This window comes from Anguilla rostrata, chromosome 3 (genome assembly GCF_018555375.3).
Source record: "Anguilla rostrata isolate EN2019 chromosome 3, ASM1855537v3, whole genome shotgun sequence".
Classification (NCBI taxonomy): domain Eukaryota; kingdom Metazoa; phylum Chordata; class Actinopteri; order Anguilliformes; family Anguillidae; genus Anguilla; species Anguilla rostrata.
This window is the reverse complement of record NC_057935.1, coordinates 18,549,530-18,567,741: the sequence shown is the minus strand read 5'-3', so window position 1 is coordinate 18,567,741 and position 18,212 is coordinate 18,549,530.

The following is an 18,212-nucleotide window of genomic DNA, read 5'->3' as shown; positions in this document are numbered from 1 at the left end:
CATAAGCTTTGGAATAATGCCTTAATTTCTATTATGGATATAAGTCCTAAACCTAATGAAGAGGTGACATATTGTGAGCTGTTTCTTCATTAATGATATACATTCATGGAAAATGGAAAATATTAGCATGCAAAACATTCATTTCAATAAGGAATTTTACTGCTAGCCTTCTACTAACATGTACATTGTGCTTGCAAAATGTATTGATGTGTTTTTACTAAAGGTGAGTATCCGCCATCCAGTGTGGGTACAGAAATTGTTCTACAAATAGCGCCAGTCTGAAAGTTATTCTAACCTTAAGCACAATTTCTGGCAAACAGTCAGATTTTGCCTACGCATCTGCTCCTGACCCGAACCGACCCCAGGATCAGAGCATTGTAGGAAAGAGTTCACTTTTACTGAAGAACTCCTCGTGGGTATTTTGTATGGTTTCTCCTCAGTGTACAAGTACGATTTTAGCTAAATGTCAAGGCTTCATCGGAGCGAGCCGAGCAGTGGGTTTCATACTTTCGTTTTTTCCCCAGCTGACTGCCAGAGTGTGCTTGTGGTGTGAGCTTGAGAGGAGATGGAGAAGAGACCCATTACCTCACTGTCAGAGTGAATTAAGGAACAGACATTGTAGAGGGAGCTGCAAACATGGAGAAATGGCTGCCGCTTTTGTTTTTTAGTATTTCACATTATTTTCTCTCAGATACCCATTAACCTTTAGAAACAAGGAAATATTAGGCGTCAGTTTTTACTTTTTTATTTGGGCCATTTTTCGTGAGAGCTCAGATATTTTCCAGATTTGTGCATGCAAGTATGTGTGTGTTCTTGTGTGTACTGTTATATATACTACATTGGTGTTATTATTAAAAATGATCTTTTACAAAAATAGCATTCCCATGATGGAACATACAAGGTACAAGCTAAAACGAATAACTTGTTGTGGCAACAATGATATCTAGAAAAGGTTTACTCGCACAAAAGATGCGGTGCTTTCTATAATACCTCGTATACAGTCTCATAACTAGTACTAGGTCACTGTCATACTGTTCATCTCACATTAATCTCTCTCTCTCTCCCTTTCTCTGTCCCTCTTTCCATGCCCCCCCCCCCCCCCCACACACACACACTCACATATAAAGACACACTGATACACAAACACATATACAGACACACATTCCACATGCAGAAACCACACACACACACACATACACACACACATTCCCTCACCATTGTAATTCATGTATGAGCAACAAAGAAAGTTCCCTTGAAATGAATAGTACACAGTATATATTTATGAGTGATGACCCTGTACTGCATGGGAGCAGTTATGGCCCTTTCAGCTTTACGTTTAAGGCACTCTTCAGGCGGAACTTTCCAGAGCTTCCTGAGCCAAGGAGAAGGGCGATGATTGAAATGACTCTTGGCGAATACATCAAACAGGAGTGGCTGTTTCTGCCAGGTTCTGTGATGGAGTACCTAGTCTCTACCCCTCTCAGAACCCGCTAATTAAATCCTGACGTACTGTTATTCACCCACACCTGGTGCGGCAATCGAAAAGATCCTGAGTATTTATCTGGATGCATTATAAACTTTAAAAGCAATGAAAAAATGGCTTGAACACTGGAACTGCCAGTAATCCTGCTAACATAAATGGTCTTTTTTTTTTTTTTTTTTTTTCTTTGGCTTGCTTTGATCTGAATCACAATTGTTTTTGGCAAATATTCAGCGTTATTTAATTATCTGCAACAAATTAATTAACAGGGAAATTAAGGTTAATATATCAACAAGAAAGCATGAGGACTATATAGTATGCTACATCCATTAAAGCACTAGAGATTATATTTGTTTAAATAATTCTGAACTCAAAACCTCGCAAAAATTATATTCAGAACAATTGTAACAAGCAAGAAAAGAAACATTTGATTAGAAACACAGTGTGGATCAAATATGAACATTTGCTTGTGACTCCCAATGGGATTTTGGGACATAAAGACCTGTTGCTTGCACAAATACAGCTGTGCGTGTTGATATATTGGAGTAACACAGAGCTGCACAAGTACAGATATGAGGGTTCTGAATAATTTGAAACCGTGAAAAAAAAAAGATCTTCATGCATCCACCAGCAATGCCGGAGATCTTGATAAAGGATTACAGTTGTAAAATACAAATTAATACATGTTGACTGTGTTGCGGAGGCATCCAGACATAGATAAAGCACATGAGCAAATAGATATTATGCAATCAGTCATTTCCATTTCTCGCAGGTCTAGTTCACACAGCAAAGGCAGCCTGCGATACCAGGAATGGGAGGACGTACAGAGAGGTCTGCTCCTCCTCTCTGTCTGCTGTTCTCTTTTCCCTCCCACAGCCGGGAAGGCGTTCAACAGCTGTCTCCTGCGCAAGCACACACACACATGAGGCTGATCAGCAATCAGCTCAGGTGTGGCCCATTGCTTTCATTAGGGGGAGAACTGCTGAAATGCAGCCACAGAGGTTTGAGTTCCTTGGCTCTCTTGATCACTGTTAACCTCTTTTTCTTTGAAAGGAGAGATTTATTTTGTAGCCCAGATATGTTTTTAAAGCATTTTGTTTATTTATTTTTTTCTTAAATAAACAGCCTAAGGTTATTTACTTCCATTCAGTTTTGGAGTGTTTATGGATCCATCTAACACCATGTCCCATAGCCTATGCTGTTATAGGCTGAATATGCAATCGCCAAACAGCAGCCTCGCTTCACAAAAAGGTAAGCCTAGCTCAAGTGAAACTCAAAACTGATCTATATGGGATATGTTGCCAAGGACAAACAATTCTACAAAAATTTGATACACTGCTCTTAACAGTTTAGCTCTTAACAATTTCTATACACCAAAGATGTTACAGATGACCTCTGAAAGCCAGGTAATACATTTGCAGTACCATCCCAAGTACACATAATTGATCCCTGTTACATAACCATGGAGTCACCCCAGACCAGGATACCATGGGGAAAATATATTCCTCCAAAAAAAATTTCATGCCAATTTATTTATTTTAAATTGGCTCACATGGGATGGTGGATTTCCCTCTTATCTGGTTTCACCGGAAGATAAACTATGGAACTGTCTGGCTGGCCTGGCCTCCTGGGAGTGGTGGAGAACGTAGCTACGTGTATTTTGTGTCCAAAGATTCCTACATTTTTTGGCATGTATTTAATTTAACTTGTATGGTCATTTATGATTTTGACCACCAACCCCTAAAATGCTTCTACTGACAGATGACTTCTTGCTGAGATTATTTATGAAATAAATTGCCTGAATTTCCCCACAAAAGCACTGAAGAAAAATTCAAGAGGGGAGAGGGAATAACTGGCCCAATCATAGCAAGTTATGTCATGGAATGTCACAAAGCAAGGGTATGAGTAACTATCTATCCCTATATCTCACCCATTGTAACCAACCAATCATGTTGAATCGCATTTGTTGATTTACATCAACACTATGGCTTTAGCAGTCAATTTTATATCAAAAAGCTTTTTGAATTGAACTGGACTTCATGTTTCCAATTTCACAATTACTAGTCATATATGTGGAGTGGTCTTCAGTTGGTTCTCTCTTGATTGTATTGTTAGGTGTGAGAGCCAGACTGCCCAAAGCACTGATTATAATATTTTGATGGGAGCACCGTATTAAAATGATTGTGGTTTCTAATGTTTACCAGCTCAAGCATCCCAGTAGTCTGTGCCTGCAGCATAAACATCTCTCCTGCTTGGCAATAAAAAAATAGGTGTATCAGCAGACCATGTTCATTTAAATATTGTAGCTAGCTAGCTATCATTTCTAGAAAGACATGTTAGCATATTATCCAGTGTAAACCATTACTTTCATCTTGTTCACTTGCCTAGCTTATGGCATTCTAAGCCAAATGGCTAGGAGTATAAGGACTATTGTAGCTAACTTTGTAAGTAGCTTGGGTATTTAAGCACAATCTCAGAATGAACTACCAGCAGCTACCCATCCTTTTGTTTACTTCACAGGCAGTGATGTAAAATGAGCTTCTTTAGCTCAAGATTCACCCTCAGGGAGGAAACACAGATCTCAGGAAGATTGAATTTATTTGTTGTGATTCACTTCTGCATATGCTCAGATTCAATTAAAATGTCATCTTCCTTAATGCACACACTTGACAGCAAGGATCGTATGGTGAGCAGTCAACACAAACAGAATGTGAATGCTGCCCACTAGACCCAAAGCTTGTGTCTGCCAGGAGTAGAGTTTTCATCCAAAATCAAATTCAGGTTTGATTTTGACAAGCGTGACAAGTGGGTAAATTACCCACCCTTACATTTACATTACCCTGAGCGCACATGAAAATCCTCTTTGGGGAGGCGGATTGACTATGATTCAGTAATATTCAGTACTACCGTTTTTTTTCTGCGGAGAGGCAACAAGCTTAATATTCCTTCATCTCTTCCTTCTCTGGTTTTGCAATGTCTACTTGCATGGAATTCAGACCATACCAACGGCCCTCTTCCCCACCCCATCCTCTTTCTTTGTTTCATTTTAATTTCCTTCTGGTTGGGATGGCAGGTATACCATCTGCCAAGATATGCCTTGGCAGGGCATGCCCCATACCTATACAGCACCAAGAGTTTGGCACTTTTCAGGGCTTCCTATTGAAATAACCACAATACCACAGACTCTTATCTCTTAATGACATTAACCTCTGTACCTTCTGACCTCATGTAAACACAATTCAGATACAACTCGACACGTCCACACAATAAAGCCAAAAACTTTGTGTTATTTTGTGTTTTTTTCTTTCTTTTTCTTGCCAATTTCATCATCACAAATGCTCCAGTCCCACAATCAACAATTCTCCCAATTGGACATTTAGTTGCATCTGCCCATAGCAACATCTGCTCAAAGTCGTTGGATGAAAGTACACAGACCTTCAATTTTGTGTGTATCCTAGACTCCTAGTTAATTGGATGAGTATGCTTGTTCATGTAGATTAGTATAAAGAAGCACCCTAGTCCTCAATCCCATAAAAAGGCATGTCGACTTCATGGTCATGGGCAAACATCAGCAACTGATTGTTTTCCGCAAACCTGTCTGCAAGGTTGAGTGGCTCAATTAGCAAATTAACAAAGCAGCAAATATACCATTGTTACAATAAGCTTTGGGTTTGGCTGTGTGCTTAGGATATATATCATTATCAATCATTATCAATCACGGTTATCAATAAACAAAATGAATTACATGTGTTCCCAAAAAGGTTATTATTGTAAACTAAAACTAAGATGAAAAGTAAGTATTAAAGAAACATTATTGTAAACCGAAATTTAAAAAAACGCTTTGGAAAAAAAAAAAAATACATACCCACTTTTAAAACTAAACTGAAACTGAAATCAAAATTGAAAACTAAACAAAGATATAAACTAGTAGAAAAACGAGGTTATTCAAATTGGCTAGCTAATGTAGTTGAAATCAAAAATCAATTTCATAAGCATGTATTATAATATTAATATAATAATGGTATTGATAAGCATTTTGTTAATATGAGGTTGGTAACTACTTAAAATGGACTTTGCATAAGTAATAATATATTTTAAATAGAAACATCTTCTGCATATGCCTTTACGCATGTTTCCAAACCCACAGATTTGGTTTTGTTCAAATCAAAGAACAAATTCAGATAAGAAAACAATAATGAATGGAGAAATGTTTGTGGAAATGTATGTTAGCACAGTCAACGATCAAATCTGGTCATTCGCATGTTTTGTGAATGAGGCCCATTGATTATGAATGGGGCTTCTATGCCTTCTTGGTGATACCACACTTTAGTATTCATGAGAGTATTACTGAGGTTTTCCCCTCTATTTCTGGATAAGAACATTGGCAAAGTGAGTGCAAAGTAGTGTAATATAAAAATGAAGTCATGAAATAACAGCCTGCACTTCAACCAGGCACTTGTCTGAGCTTTTCTGGGCTGGCTATGATGTTACATCTAAAAAAAAAAATCCCTATATGAGAAACAGTGAAAAGAAGAGGCCAGACCTGCACATGCTTCTTCAACAGAGTTAATGTGTCTGCAGTGCACGCAGTAGCGTCAGCACATACGCAAGACCTTGAATGGCCTAGTCATGGCATGGCAAATGTAGCACCACAGAACACAATCAAACTGGAGAACATCTCATTCACTTGCGGGCATACCAGCAGCATCAGCATCCAAAATATCTCTGAAAATCCTCAGCTCTGCTAGGCTGCCACTGTTTCTAATCAGTGTAAATCACCACACTGGCTTACTTAAAGCAGTTTGTTCAGTTGTGATGACACAGCTGGCTTTATGCACTCTGACTCTGATCTTGGACAGTTGTCTGTGTGTTCTCGAGCCTTGTCGTGATGAGAGAATTGCGCTGCAGGGGCAAGAGATTCAGAATACTGCTGAGAGGATGCGGATGGAAATTGAAATGCAGTCAACCGGCGCTTTCCAAAATGGCTAACCTTCGTACTCAGAAGACCAAGCTGAGAGCTTTGAGATGAGAGTTGGAGCAACAGACTTTAACAGTCGCCAGTTCTGCAATATCACATTTTTGGGCCAATCGGCTTTGCTTGGATCGGGTCAGTGAATATGACATGTGTATGTCTTTTTCTCCAATGATGAACAAATGTGTGACTGTTTGATTATAGGGGTACCAGTTCAAATTAACTCTGAAAGACATAGATTTTTCTTTTTTTTTTTATCAGTACAGCTCATAAAAAATAACTATGAAAAAAATAATGAATTCTGGGACAAATTATAGGAAATGTTCAGAGAACATGAACAGCACGATTATTATTTTTTTCATTGCATACACAGATAAGCTGTCCATAGAGCTGGTGAACCATGTCACATAGGCAATTCAAGAAGAGCATTTTAAGGAATCGAAAGGAATAAAGGAAGAGTAATATCATTCTGGAATTACATTTTAATTGGATATTTGTGGACGGGAGTCACAACATAATTCAACTGTAATTTTATCTGTTTTTTTCATTCTGCTCCTGTTGTGTTTATATTGTTATTCATTGTTATGTGTAATTCATATTCCTCTTTTATCTTTCCTAAATGGTTTGACAAATTAAGCCCTGCTCATTAACATTTCATTGTGCAAATCAATGTCCCCAGCAATTAATTTTTTGCATGTGCCTTGATGTTTGTAGTGTTTTAAGTAATTGTAAAACATCACAGCAATTCATGCATGAGAAATGGATATGTATCATATCACATGAATAGTTGACTAGTGATTGGTTGACCAGCTCAATATTTCAGGACCTACTAAGTAAAGTCATATTAGTTTATCTACTCCAGTCTTTTTACAAGCAGGACAGGGTGTGAGAAATTGTTGGAGAAAGCACGTAAAGTAAGCTGAAAGTTCTTCATGCATTACCACTGTGAGTTACCACTAACATTAGTGTAATGGCCTAGGTGTGCCTTAAGTGTCTGACCACCGCTGCACCACACAATGGGAAATGTTGATTAGCCCACTGTGCTAAAGACCAATAGTCCTCAGCTAAGCGTCATGCTTATTCCATAGGGGTTTCATTCTGTGGCACACGTTTGCATGCTAACTCGTGTTGCTGACCTTGTTTTGGCCAAATTAGTATGGGATAAGTGAGAAGCTATATTAATGAATGTAAAATATTAGCGGAATTCTGATCTTTAGATCTCTAACCAAAGAAGCTCTGGGCATAGTGTTATGAAATTTGTATACTTGTGTGGTAGAAATTCACCTTCAGCTTGTGATCCACCAATCACAGATGTCTTCTCAAAACCAGATCATAGACAGGTGTACTGGCTCCTGCCGCCGCCAGCATGCATAGGTTTTCTTTAGTCCTAGCTGCATACAAATATCAAGTTCATTGGAAACCTTCTCAACAGTATGTAAATGCCAACAAATTGTCTAGACAGCTTGTGTGGAAGGTTCTTGAATTCTGATCATGGCAAACATTCATTTCAGTTTTTTATTAAATTATATGGGATATATCCAGCATTGAAAATTGTTTTATTTGATAAAATTAGCTCTACAGTACTTTGAAGAATAAGGCCAGAAACTGGCTTAGTATCAAAAGCAATGCACCACTGAGCTAAATGGTTTATCTCACTGACCAAATTGTCAGGATTCATCAATGAAATCAAATTTAAACATTAAAAGTGTTTTTTTAAATACCAATTTATCCCATTAGTGTTTCCTACACAGTGGTGATTAGGTGCACACACTTTACTACACATGAAATATCCATGACAGAGAAAAAAGAAAACGCAGTTAAAAAAAAAAAAAAAACACAAGCTAGATTTAAATCACACTACCTGGGAGATTTGCTCAAGAGCATTAGTCAAGTCATATCCTTTCTTGCTTTTGATCATGAAGCCCAAAAATCAAGAATGGTTCATATTTATTTTTCACCAACAAAGTAACCTATTTGACAATCATTTTGATTATAGTTCATAATCAAAATGATTATGTACATTGTTTTTCTATTCTTAATATATTCCTATGCATATTATTCATATTTCTATTTGTACATGAAAGAAACAATAAAGATTCATGAAGATTTATTGATTGACTAAAGGAACTGCACCCTGAATGAATGGACTATAGCATTAGCACCATGTAACACCACGTCATCTATGAGGCATATTCCTTTATCGAGTATTTTTTGCTTGTGTGCACGTGTGTGAGAGAGAGGGGGGGCTATATAATTAGATATCCTTTTTTTCCCATAATTTTTCAAATGCAAAGCCACAGGCTTTCGCTGAATAAAACATGAAGAGCTAATGATGGCATTACAGAATGATGCCATGAGGGCCGTCGCATGCGTTGTCTCACATTCTCACCGTTTCGGCACTTTAAGAGTCATGCTGTAGACTATAAGACGGTTACACACACGGCAGCATATGAATGCAGACCAGGAAGAAATATAAGCCTTTTAATTATTGGAAGAAGTACACTGGAGGATACGTGCAGGTGAAACTATTATTTTTGTTATCCAGATGAATGGTTCTACAAGTTTACAATTTAAGGGACCCAATCAATACTGAAAACAAAGCAAGAACACTTTCTTGAGGACTGAAAGGTGGGTAGACCAAGTTCTGTTGCTCACAAAATCATTTTAAATTAAAAAAGGCAAATGTTCTGCAAATATTCCATAAGTGTTGTGTGTTGTTATTCATTAGATAAATGTATTTTTTCAAATATTTTATAATTTACTTTAGAAACAATAAGCAGTCAAATTAGGGAAATTAGTGGAAGTATATAATATAAGATCATATGAATTGAATTAGTAAATTAAATCCAATTTAAAATGTCAAATTAGGTCCCCATTTATTCTCAGTCTGCTTTGTCATGGGTTGTGATTTCTGGGACTTTTTTATTCAAAAAACATTTTTTTTTTTACATAAAAACAATATGTGCTGAAACGGAATACTTTTTTCCCTTAATGATTAATACTGAGTGTGTGTGTGTGTGTGTGTGTGGGGGGGGGGGGGGCACGTATTACTCTCTTTGTGAGAACCAACTGTCCCCACAAGGATAGAAAGATTACGCAAGGTGGGGACCTTTTGCTGGTCCCTACAAGTTTAAGAGGCTGTTTTAGGCTTAGGACTTAGCGTTAAGGTTAGGGTTACAATTAGGTTAAGGTTAGGGTTAAGGTTAAGCATGTAGTGGTTGGGGATAGGGTTAGGGTTAGGGTTAGAGGTTACGGAATGAATGTAAGTCAATGGGAAATCCTCACAAGTATAGCAATACAAACATGCGTGTGTGTGTGTGTGTGTATACATTGATATAAAAAAGATACAAAATTCACAATTCAGTTCCCACAATTCTCAACTGTAAAAGCACAGTCAATCATCATTTTTATCATTAATTATCCAGGACTGAGTGGTTTGCCAAATCAACCAAGATGCTGACCATGGCCTCTGAACCTGCGTCTGCTTCTTTTACTGGCTTAACATTCAACAAATTAATCAGCTGAATATCCACAGCATTATCCAAGAATAATTGCTCATTGCTTAATTGTGTCTTGTGACAGAATGACTTTTCTTTGTGTTTCAAAACTGGGCAGAATTACAAGCTTGCTATTTTTATAAACTTAATAAATTAAATTTGAACAGCACATATTATTATTTTTCCTTCTCTAACAATGTAAATGACAGTTATTCTTAGTATCCAAAATGCTGGAAATGTTTTCTGAAAGGAGTTGGGTTACTCAAAATTCCTGTTCCTTGTGCTCAAATGTGTTTCTTATTCAATGAAACCGGTCATTTAAATTTCTAATATGGAATGAAGAAAACAATACAACATGTGAGATGCAAATATGAAAATGGGAATAGCCTGAATTTATATTCAGCCAAAGGGAAATGTAACATTCATCTTGCACATATCACCAAACAGTATATTTGAATTTGATAATGCAAATATAATAAATATCAAAAATATGGCAAAGGTAAAAGTGGACTGGAAGAAAATAACATATATAATTGAATTATTTCAAACAGTAATACTGTATATTGAGGAGGACATATTTGCCACGTCCGTATGTATCCTTCTCAAAAGAATCAATGCTGTCAGGCTCAGAGGAGCCTTCCTCGCTGTCCTCTTCCAACGCACTGCCCAAATCCATATCAGCTAGGCAAGCATATGCCTTAGCCATGCTAAGTTCTCGAAATAATTCAAATTTTTCAAAAATTGAAATAAAAGAACAATTATTTTTTCAACAGTTACATGTCTTATCCAGCTTACACTGTGACTGAATGCATAAAGATGTGATGGTGCAACCAAACTTGCTGTTATGCTCGGATTTAAACCACTGTTCCAAACTTCTAATTAGACACATCATACAATACTTCGCTGTAAAGCTTATACTATCCTCTGCTGGATAAAGGTACTGTTGATCAAACCAGTATGAATTGGAAAAGGCCATAATGACGTAATGTGTTTTTACCCACAGCTCAAAAGAAATATAGGCATTGCAAATGAGTGTATATTTCACAAATGGATTGTCAAAAACAATAAATGACCACTAAATCTTGAAAGGAATATCTCTATGCATAAAACCAATGTAGTATTGTGTATTTATTTCCGATTTAGTTGCTAATATTGATAGTACAATGACATGGTATAATTACACTTAATTCTTACACTTATTTCGGCATACATTCAGGCTATTGTTGGGTTTATCTTGTTTGTTGTTTCCACTCGTAGAATGGTTGCAGGAGAAATGCCTCTGATTGATCTCAGTTGAGCAATCTCAGAACACTGGCATCCTAGCCATTAGAGAGCTTGCACGAATGGGTTAAACATATGTTAAGCAAGACACCATATAAAAATAAGGCACCAAACTATACAGTTTTTGCTTCCTCTAGTTCTGGGCCATGATTCCGACTGTGAATAATACATTTTTAATGAAACAGACAACGTTGCTGAATTTTTATTCTTAATAAAGATGAGGTTCACTGAAAAAATAAAAAATAAATGCTCTCCAGGATATTTCATGTACAGCATTCAGTATTGTGTTTCTCAGGTGAGTTAAAAGCCTGTCACAGTAAATCATACATGCCAGCCTTTTTCCTTGTGTCCCAAAAAAGAGAAAGTGCAAATGCTTTATTCCAATATTGCTGAATCTTTAATCCAATACTCAAGAGTTATGTACTATCTGGGCCCAGTATGGTTTTTATCAGACTTGTAAATAATAAAAAATTAAACATTAAAAACTTTTTAAAGATTTTGAATTCCAAGTGTGGTCCTGCTATATAGATGAGTATGGTATTCATAATTTAAAAAATACCTTGCTTGTGCTTAGTAAATATGCAAATAATGAAAATAAATTTTCAAAAATATTTAGAATAATGTTTGCTAACCACATGCCCAACCATTAAAGCTGGCACCCTGTTGAGGCATAAGATATAGAAAATCTGAGGCCTGACTGTGTATCACACATACTGTATAGTGTATTGCCAAGATTTAAAGTGCTTTATTTGCTCTTAAATGAGGGTACCGGCCACATTAGCTGACACAACTCACTGTGGGGAATAAAGGAACAAAGACACAGCTCAAGGAAGGAGCTGGCAGACAGGGTGTTAACGTGTACCATCAGAAGCACGTCACCGTGCAAAAAGAACTGTGTCAGGTGAAATATTGATTTGATGGCAGTTAGCCTGGAAAACAGAGCTGGGGAAAATCTTGGAATGGAACAGTAGATACTCTTCCCTTACACGCACAGACACACATGGACACACACACATTTCCACTCGATTTCCCCCCTTCTTTGTTTTATATTTTCTATGAGAATCAGCACTTTTGATAATGACTGCAGTGCTGAGCATCGGAACACAAGGGACACAGTTTTATTGCAGGATACAGACATGGCAACATTAAGCTCTACGTATATTCTTGTAAACAGGAGATCTAATGAGCTCGGCTCCTATAGAAGTTCCCCTTAGGAGCACATAGTACTAAAATAAATACTGTGATGGGATGCCTGAAACTCAGCTTTCAGTGTGTATCTCTTTCTCGTTTTTTTGTATGTGCATGTACATGTGCATGTGCCCACCTTTGTTGCTTTGTACATTCCCTATTTTGAGTGCATGTACATGTGCATTTGTCTGCCAGTGCGTGTTTGTGTGCATGCGACTGAATTTTAGGGTTAGTGATTTGGTTTGCACGTACTGGGGATGGTATGTGAAACAAGTGTATGCCAAAAATATATTTATATGCAAGGATAGCTTGTAATTAGTAAATTAAATGTTTCTAATGCAAATGAATAAATTAAATTGAAGTGTAAGCAAACACCTTGATTGTGTGAAAATGCAAGAGAAGCCTGCTGATGAACACCTTGATAGTGTGAAGAAGGTGAGTGATGTGTATACACATTTCCAATCTCTACATGTTTATACCATTCGTTTATATACTCAAAATGCTGTGTACACACAGCTCTATTAATGCTCTATCTCTATTAATGATTGTCTGCATCTACTTGGAAACCAGAGAGGAGATCTCCATGAATCACAGAGTATGTTGATCAGTACAAATTGTGCAATGACAGCTGCAATTGGAGTATGCCTTCTGGCTATACTGCCTGGCTACCGAAACAGAAAGACACGGCAAAGATTCACTGATCTACAGTTAGCACCCTGGATTTTTTTCGCAGAACTGTACGAGATTTAGAAAGGAAACTGCCTTCTCAAAATGGCGCTTTTTCTGTTTGGCCAATGTAACGTCATGTGAACATGGTCATTTTGTCCCTTTTACACAGTGTAATGGCTGTGTATGCACAAGATAACAACACAATGGATGACAACACAGAGGCAATTGCTGTTAGCTAGCTAAACCAGTGAACTAAACTGTAAGCAATCATTAAGTAGCTAGCGAGGTAGTTAGCTGTAGATTATTTGTGAGCTAATTCATGTTGCTCAGTGGTTAGGAGATTACATCAGTAATACTAGTTTTGAAATACATCAGCAATACTATTTTTTTTGGCAGCCATCTCGCAGTGATGCCACTTGCAAAAATACCAGATTTAATAAGATTGAATGGAATCACATGACCAGGTTTCCTTTCCAGTTCTTATATTGAAATAGGGGTGGTCTAAACACTGAATTATGCAAATAAAGCCAAGAGCACAATTATCCCACAAAGTCCTTGAATTACAAGAATACTTCAAACTTGTACAAACTCTGTACATTCAAGACACTAAATATAAGGGAAATGAACAAATAGACAGTCTGTACAAGTATGTTTAAGGCGATACATATTCACTTAATAAATAGACAGTCTGTACAAGTACAAGACAATAAATCTGCAGGTAATGAACAGACAACTTTAAGGAACGTACAATGCAATCCAAGACAGTATTGTGCAGAAATGGAATAATCCAAATCTATTTTAAAAGCAGGTAATAGTGAAATAGGCACTTGGATAACGAGCATTCAAAGTTTAATCAGATCCCATTCAAAACCCATAACTGCTAGGTAACAATTACACAAATTAATTTCAGTGCAAGGCTGATACAAAGCAGTAGCAGGTTAAGTAATGAGAAAATAAATATACTGTACCCTCCCCATCTATTCCATACTGCGGTGTGTGAGGTTGGACATACAGGTTAAGGAAGTAAGTCAGGATAAAACTCATGGTTCTATCTGTAACTGATCTGGACAGTCTCCATCCTATCTTTTATACCTGCTCTCAGCCCCAGAATAGTCAACTGAATATTTATGAGAATAAAGTGAATATCATACTGTTATATATGTGTCAGGCCATAAAGTAGGATTTGTCAGTAAAGATCTTTATATCGGTTCGCCAAGGGACACAGCATGAACAAGATTTTCAACAGATTCTGTTGGGACCGCATCAACAGCCAAACAAACAGGGGAAACGTGGTCATCCCTATAGGAATCAGGACCTGCAGGCCCGTACAGTTGCAGCAGAAGCCGCTCGCTGTCTCTCCAACGCCACGCCATCCGCTGGGTTTCTGAAAGTGTGAAATAACATCCACGAGAAAGCGAGGCTCTCGGTTTTCCAGGAAGCCTCTGTGTCGTGTGTCGGGAGGGGCAGAGGTTGGAGTGTGCGAATCTAGCAGCTTCTTTAATTGAATTTTATTTATTTATTTATTTATTTTTGCTTCCCACCATCTTCGGAGAATGCAATCACTGCCCTTAAAATTACATAAGTAATGAAGGAGCCGGATAATAAGCTTGCTCTCATAATCTCTTTTCTTATCACTGGTCAGATTACATTTGCATCTGGAGCATTAAGCAAAGCAAAAAAAGAAATCCATTATCATACACAAGTAGTCCCTGTGTGTGCTTCTTAAAGAATAACACAAGCTGTACCATATGCATCTGTGACAGCACATTAGTGGGTGCTATCTTCAGTAATTATTGTGGTTTCTAAATTACATTATGTGAAAGCTGCCAGGTTCAATTTGCAGGATACAAAAGCAGAGAGAAACAGCTCAGATGCATGGACTCATTTAGAGCTATCTGCACAATCTAACATAGGCCTACTCTTTGAGCTCTGAGAACAAGCATACAATTAATCGGGTTTATATTATAATATGCATTAATAATTTATCCTATGGAAAACTGCGCTTCATTTGCAAAGTCATAGTTTGAGATTTACAGTAGTTGAGATGTTTTCACTTTGTGTGGTAACATAAGCTTGTCCCAAGAAGGACTTTTAGTTTAGTAAAGGGGCTTAGGACTGTACTGAAGTTGTACAAAAATAGCAATGAAAAACAGAAGCATTCTCTAAAGATACAACAAGAACACTTTCTCTGTAGTTGAAGAACAAAATTCAACAACGCTTTAATCTGAAACATCAAGAAAGGAGAAAACATTTAATTTACCTGGAGTCTTTTTACAGGGATCTGTTTTAATGGGGGTCTTTTATGGCTGGTGACTTGGCAAAATGATTTGTGAACTGCTGCTAAAGGTGACGGAAGGAAAACAGACAAGCAGATTAGAGAAGTGGCAACAGCCAATACTTACTCAGTGACCAGGCAACATCTTGACAATGTCACCTAAATCAAACATGTTACGACACACTATTTTCTGTTTCCACACTGACTGCTATATAATAATAATAATAATAATAATAATAGCATGCCAATTACTGCATGTCCCACAAATTAATTATGTGATCTTGTTATTCAAACTAATATTGTAATGTAGAAGTTTAGCAAGCTCAATATATAGTTTTACCTATAACTGATATAGTATTTCATCACACAGAATATACATTCTACAGCCGTATCATTATATAGCCATACGTTGCTAAATTAAAAATTAAAAACAAGTTTAAAAACATTGAAATGTGCGTAGCTTTACAGAAGTACAAAGATCAAAAACCCCCCAAACTTTGATCTTTGAAGTTACAATTTGAGTTACAATGTGAAAAAAACTGTAATTGCTACAGTACATAAAGTACCAATGGCATGCGTACAATGTTTTGTGTGGAATATGAGAAGGTCATGAGGGTGAACTCAATACAGAGTGTTCAAGCCGGCCACAGCTAAAGAAAGAGGGAAAACTTCTTACTGTGCACACTTCAGGATGTGTATGCGCTTGTGAGTGTGTTATTGGAGAATAAAGCCGCGTTTCCACCGCAGGAACTTTACCTCGGAACTAGGAACCTTTTGAGAAACTCAGTGCGTTTCCACCGCAGGAACTAGGGTCTAAATTTAGTTCCGGGGGTTTTATTTTACCCCCAAAAAAGTTCCTGCTCGGGGGGTAGTACTTTCCGAAAGTACAGGAACCTTTTGGGTGGAGCTTGCAGCGCTGAACATTTCTGATTGGTCGAGTACTCGCAGCATTTTTTTGTGTTTATTTTCAACCGCCATGTTTAAAAATATGCAGCCGCAAACCAATTTATTTTCATAATAACTTCAAATCAAACTTGTATGTTATGCGGTGCAGTAGCCTAGTTTTGGTTATAGCCTGCCAACGTCTTGGAATTATAACGTGTGCTCTTCTGTTCTTTTCTTGCTTTAGTATTTGTTTTATAAAATGCTAAGCATTCGTGCTGGGACAGCATATTACCTACCAAAACATTCAAACGGATTAATTCGGTTGCTGAATATTTTCTTCCGGATTTTCTTTGTTAGCCCGTTGTAATTGACTCAAAACGTTTGATACAGTTATGTGAGGTATGCGGTAGTTCTGCGTAATTCACATTGGTGATACAGTAAAAGCAAACTGGAAATCATCTTTCGCACTTTTTGTCAGGGTAAAATAACAGGTTAATTCTAGTAATCGTCCCTTTAGCTTTTTCAGACTGCCGTAATTTTACTCTGCCATTCTTCAATTCCACAAAAAGACCAGGAAGACTATGGACTAATTTATGGTGCATGGTTCACATCTGGAGGGCACACTTCGCTGCTCGACTAGCAGTAACTTCGAAGGAAAGCAAACGGTGGCTGTACCACTACTAATTAAAATTTTCACGCAAGTCCGAGTTTTCGTTCTATTCTTGTCATTTTGCGATTAGCCTATATGGAACTGACGATGAGAAAGTAATCAAACAGCAAATTGTTTACAACGTGTGCATGTTTTCTGCTGTTGTTGCCAGTTATACATATAAATGTGAATGCATTCTGTCGCTTCGGATGTCAAGACATGAAAGCGAATGTTCGCATAAAAACATGAATGTGTTTGAGAGGATATATAAAACAGTTACAATCTGACTATTGACCTGTTATATCCTATTTGTTGCATAACAACGGTCCAAGTTCAACTACCTATGACAGTTTTGCTTGACAACTGTCACGTTTTCGGAGGGGGTTGGACCCAGGCGCAGAGTGAAACACACGAAACTCAAGAGGTAAAGGAAAATAAAGACTTTACTACAAAAAAGGTAAACACAAACAAGGAACAGAAAAGGCCACGATGGGCAAAAATACAAACTACAAAATCTCTAAGAACAGAAAACAAGAGGAACTCAAAACACGGGCAGGGCAGAACACAGGCAGGCAGAGTACACGGGTAGAAGCATATACACGAAACGGAAGCAGGACAAAGCGGGCAGGTACATAAAGTCAGAATCAAACACAAGTAGGAACCAAACACAAGGAACCAGCACCCGAGTCAATGGGACAAAGAACTTAAATAGACAGGGGGTAACAAGGCACAGGTGAACTCAAAAAACAATCAAACCAGAAAAGGAGGGGATAACAAGACACAGGTGGGAACAATGATAGAATAACGAGACAATAATGGAAAACAATAATACAATTAACAGGGGGGAGCAGGACACAAAACAGAAGTGCCGCCATCTGGCGGCCCAACAAGGGAAACACAGACAGGAAAACACAGAACCATGACAACAACGGTAAAATATGCCCAAACGGCTGCAGAAGAATATTTCAATTCCAGGTGATTAAATCGATAAAAATCAATAAATACAAAAGTTACCATACACAGTCATTGTTGGTAGCCTGTTGTATATAAGTGGATTAAGCCCCTCCGGGCTGTCCCGGTTATTAGAAAATAATGTAGGCTACTTTGGTGGTAGTATGGGGTTACAGAAGAAATCATAGGACAGATGGACCGACGACAACGTCGCTTTTTCATACGTCAGTGGGCTAATTTGCCTAATCTTCGCAGGACTTTAGACCGCGGTGGAAACGCAGACAACCATGGGCTGAAGGAACCTTTTAGTTCCTTGAAAAGTAGTTCCTGGGACTAAAAGTTCCGGGTACTTTTGGTGGAAACGC